This window comes from Homarus americanus, unplaced genomic scaffold (genome assembly GCF_018991925.1).
Source record: "Homarus americanus isolate GMGI-L3 unplaced genomic scaffold, GMGI_Hamer_2.0 scaffold19065, whole genome shotgun sequence".
In the NCBI taxonomy this organism is placed as follows: domain Eukaryota; kingdom Metazoa; phylum Arthropoda; class Malacostraca; order Decapoda; family Nephropidae; genus Homarus; species Homarus americanus.
The window spans coordinates 205,449-211,229 of NW_024757463.1; positions in this window are offsets into that span (position 1 = coordinate 205,449).

Genomic DNA, 5,781 nt, shown 5'->3' on the forward strand with positions numbered 1-5,781 from the left:
CATGACAGCTACAATAACCAATAATAACGAGACTACATAACCTACCCTGTGTATGTCTAGTGAGGAGGGAAGACACAGCCATACTAAGATTAGATAACAATAAGATAATGATAACACCATCGCTTACACAACCTACCTAGTTATCAGATGCTACCGCCGTGGGCTGCAAGACTAAGCTAACCTAAGCTAACCTATCCGAATTGGTTTTATTTTACGAAAGATTTTGAACTCTATATACCAGACGGGAATGGATAATAACGACACAATTGAATTTTATTAATTTTATGTACTTTTCAGTTTGAAGTGATGTTATGTGCGTGAAATTGAGTTAAGTATGGAACCCACATGCGTAAATTGAGTTAATTATGGATCACACATGCGTAAATTGAGTTAATTATGGATCCCACATGCGTAAATTGAGTTAATTATGGATCCCACATGCGTAAATTGAGTTAAGTATGGACCACACATGCGCAAATTGAGTTAATTATGGATCCCACATGCGCAAATTGAGTTAAGTATGGACCACACATGCGCAAATTGAGTTAATTATGGATCCCACATGCGCAAATTGAGTTAAGTATAGCTCCCACATGCGCAAATTGAGTTAATTATGGATCACACATGCGGTATGGACCACATGCGCAAATTGAGTTAATTATGATCCACATGCAATTGAGCAAGTATGGATCCACATGCGCAAATTGAGTTAAGTATGGACCCACATGCGCAAATTGAGTTAATCATGGATCCCACATGCGTAAATTGAGTTAAGTATATGGATCATGCGCAAATGAGCAATTATGATCCCACATGCGTAAATTGAGTTTAATACATGCGCAAATTGGATCCCACATGCGTAAATTGAGTTAAGTATGGACCACACATGCGTAAATTGGAGTTAAGTATGGCCTCACATGCGCAAATTGAGTTAATTATGGATCCCACATGCGCAAATTGAGTTAAGTATAGCTCCCACATGCGCAAATTGAGTTAATTATGGATCACACATGCGTAAATCGAGTTAAGTATGGATCCCACATGCGCAAATTGAGTTAATTATGGATCCCACATGCGCAAATTGAGTTAATTATGGATCCCACATGCGCAAATTGAGTTAATTATGGACCACACATGCGCATTATTGAGTGACATCATCCAGTCGTGACCAATGATGTACAGGCATTATAATTTCCATCACCATTTTGACAATGACCGTGGTGGATGTCGAGTGTGTTAAGTTAGGGTAAATGACTCGTTTTCGTGTTCTCCTCTACTCAAAACCCAGCCAAAAATGAAGGGTCACATTTGTTTAAAACTCACTGGAAAAACATATTGGTTAAACCCATAGGGGCTCTGAAAGTAAAAATTTACCACCTAACCTAACCAGGGTGTGTCGACATTTGCTCACAAGATAAATGCTATGTTAGGTTATGTTATGTTTACCTTCTAGTAGACAGTTACCAAACAGGGAGGTACAGGGAAGATAATGGTAGCATAATGTGATGTCTAATGGTAGACCCTGCTGCCATATGTGACCAAGTCCCAGGTTGATGATCTGACTCTCTGCCTCATTTACACACAATTGCAGGTCTCAATTGTTTCTCTGACTATTGACAACACAACATACATATATTGTTTCTCACTGTTGATTTTTTTTTCATTTTTGCATTTATTTGTGGTTATTATTATTATTATTATTATTATTATTGTTGTTGTTGTTGTTGTTGTTGTTGTTGTTGTTGTTGTTGTATTTTCGCCCCCAGGCCCTGAAGTGGGTCAGTGACCTGTGCCCGCGTAAAACAATAACAACACCATTCACAACTCATCAAATTTTAACATAAATCAAATTCTATTAACCGGGGAATTTAACTTAAATATATATTAGTATTAAATTAAATTAACACTGGTGGAGTTTAATTTAATTACTAACCAGTAACTAATAATAAGATGTGTTGAGGTTGTCTGTCTAACTATTTAATTATCTGTCTGTCTGTCTATCTATCTAATTATCTGTCTGTCTGATTGTCTGTCTATCTAATTAACTGTCCGTCTGTGTGTCTGTCTTCCTACGGTATGTATGTATGTATGTATGTATGTATGTATGTATGTATGTATGTATGTATGTATAAACAAGTACATTATTTCCACACTCTGGGGAGAGAGAGAGAGAGAGGATGTTATTTTGACGCTGACTTTTAACCTTGGTATTTTAACAGGAGACAAGTATACGTATGTTTTGATATGTCATTTACTACTGTAATTTTTAACATAATTTACCCCTTGAGTATGATGATTTAACCCCTTGAGTATGATGATTTAACCCCTTGAGTATGATGATTTAACCCCTTGAGTATGATGATTTAACCCCTTGAGTATGATAATTTAACCCCTTGAGTATGATGATTTAACCCCTTGAGTATGATGATTTAACCCCTTGAGTATGATAATTTAACCCCTAGAGTATGATGATTTAACCATGACAGTGTAGGTATATAAACAATGTACCTAGACAGTTCAGGTATAAACAAAATTTAGATAGACAGACAGACACAGAGACAGACAGACATACACAGACAGACATACACAGACAGACAGACATACACACACAGACACACTTACCTTGAATGCTGTGAACCATACCAAGGATTCAACTTAATAGGCCAAACACAAGGTTGACCACCATCAGCAACCACCCAGGCTTCACCATCACCTTCCGTCATCCCATCACCACCTTCCGTTCCTTCCTTACCCATATCTATCCCTCCCGTCAACACCCTATCCTCCATCTTAACCGAGAAGGGAGGTTCCATCACAGAGTCTGGGGTACTAAATGAGTAAAATGAATTGTGTTGAATTTCAGGATTTTGCATTGCCTGGGTGTTGGATAGGACTGTGGGTGGTGTTCTTGGGGATGATGGTAGGACTCCACACGATATAGCCGGGGATGTTGGTAGGACTCCAGGAGGCTCAGAAGGCAAGGCATCAGTACCCATTACCTCTTCTTCATAAGGTGGGTGATATTGAGCACTGACCTCGCAATATCTGCCGGGAATATTACCACCCTCCGGTACGCCATTATCCGGAGGCGAGTGTTCCAGTGACACGGGAGAATATAAGAAGGTGTACCACGGCTGCTCTGAGTCGGTCCATTCTTCAAGACCAGCCATACCTGTACATGTCATTGGTCTACCTGGAAAGTGGTCTTGTGTGCTTCTGTTGCTGCCGCTGCTGCCTGGAATCTGGTCTTCCGAAATGCAGTTGCCTGGAATCTGTGCTTCTGAAATGTTTCTATCTGGAATCTGGTCTCCCGAAATGCAGCTGCCTGGAATCTGGTCTTCCAAAATGCAGCTGCCTGGAATCTGGTCTCCCGAAATGCAGCTGCCTGGAATCTGGTCTTCCGAAATGCAGCTGCCTGGAATCTGGTCTTCCAAAATGCAGCTGCCTGGAACTTGGGAATCCAGTAACTTACATCCTGTGGTCCCAGCCTGTTGATCTTTCGGTCTTTTAAGAATGACTGTAACGCACTGACCAGAAACCTCTTCAGTGGACGTGGAGGGTGTAGAAGGCCCAGTGGGTGTATCCTGCGAGGGTGTAGAGGGCGTAGTTATCGTTGTTAAGGTGTCCTCAGTGGGTGTACTGGATTGGCTCACTTGAATGGACATGATCAGGTTCCAACTCACTCACTGACTCAAACCATCTCATAGGTTAGGTTAAGTTAGGTTAGGGTTAGGATAGTGTTCGATTAGGTTAATGTTAGGATACGTTAGGTTAGTGTTAGGTTAGTGTTAGATTAGTGTAAGGTTAGGATACGTTAGGTTAGTGTTAGGTTATGCGTCGACAACCTCAGATGGGACAAAAAAAAAACGAATCGTGGTGCGGACAGAGAGAAGAGGAGAGAGAATGTTGATGGGCACAGGGTCACGTTGGCACTGTCGTTGGCACTAAGAGATCACCACAGGAAGAGCAAAAGAGGCGGGGTTTAGAGGGGGGGAGAGGAGGGGAAGGGGGGTAGGGCTAGAGGAGGAGGAGAGGGGAGGGTGAAAGGAGGATCTGACAACAAAAGAGCATCGCGTGGCACTGAGAAGCAGGAGAAGGAAGAGGCATAGTAAAATGGGGAGGATGAGAAGGAGACGAAAGCCTAAAAATGGTTAAATCATCATACTCAAGGGGTTAAGTCATCATACTCAAGGGGTTAAATCATCATACTCAAGGGGTTAAATCATCATACTCAAGGGATTAAGTCATCATACTCAAGGGATTAAGTCATCATACTCAAGGGGTTAAGTCATCATACTCAAGGGGTTAAATCATCATACTCAAGGGGTTAAATCATCACATTCAAGGGGTTTAATCATTATACTCAAGGATTGTCATACTCATAAGTTAAATCATCATACCCAAGGGCTAAATCATCATACTCAAGGGGTCAAATCATCATACTCAAGGGGTTAAATCATCACACCAAGGGTTAAATCATCATACTCCAAGGGGTTAAGTCATCATACCAAGGGGTTAAATCATCATACTCTGCAAGTTAAATCATCATACTCAAGGGTTAAGTCATACACCTCTCTTTCACACACACACACACACACACACACACACACACACACACACACACACACACACACACGCCTTATCTCTCCCCCTCAGACCTATTTCCGCTTGACCAACAAACACACAATCTGTAGTGACAAAGACTTCAAAAACGCAATGATTCCAACACCATACAGAAAATATACCATGTTTTAATATGTGTGTGTGTGTGTGTGTGTGTGTGTGTGTGTGTGTGTGTAGAGAACAGCGTCGTGACCTGTACATGGCCTTCATCGACCTAACCACGTCCTTCGACTCGGTCAACAGGGAAGCCCTCTGGTGGATCCTCAGCCGTCCTTGCTGCCCACCAAAATTCATCTCTGCTCGATATACTGTACATGCACCTTTGTAGATAATTTCAGCTCCCTACAGCTGAAGACAAGGTTTCAGAGTCTGCCAAAGGCTTGAGATTCACATCTGATCCGGTGCTGAATCTCTTCATCGATGTCCGCGGTGGTGGACAGGTGGCAGGTTGAGAGAGAATCTGAGTCTTACGTACATTCACCTCAAGGCCGAAGTGTGTGTACGCATCTGCGTAGGTCTTTAGGATCTCCTGTAGGTTGTGTTCAGTGTGAGTAACAAGGGTGAGGTCGTCTGCATACTGAAGTTCAGTAATGGAAGCTGCCAACACCTTTGTTCTTGCCAGGAGTCGTCTTATGTTGAAAAGATCCTTCACCCGGTACTTTATGTCCACCCCGCCGGCTAAATTGACCCTGGCACGAGTAAGGAAGGCAGCCAAGAAAATGGAAAAGAGAGTTGGTGCCAGTACACACCCTTGTTTAACCCCCGTTTGGATGGGGAAGAACTCTCACTGGGTGCCGTTGTGCAGGACACTGCCGTTCATGACATCGTGGAGTTGCCTCATAATAGTGGTCCTCCCCACCCTGCTACATGGCAGTGAGACATGGGTCACATACAGGAGGCGCCTCAAGGCACTTGAAATCTTTCACCAACGTAGTCTACGTTCCATCCTCCGAGTTTGTGGGAAGACAAGAGAACAAATGCCAGTATTCTCGCTGACACCAACTGTAGGAGCATCGAGGCTACCATTATCCACGAACAACTATGCTGGACTGGCCATGTTACCCGCATGGACGACAGTAGACTGCCAAAGCAGCTACTTTACAGTCACCTAACGAATAGTAAACGTAACGCTGGCGGGCAACTGAAAAGGTATAAGGA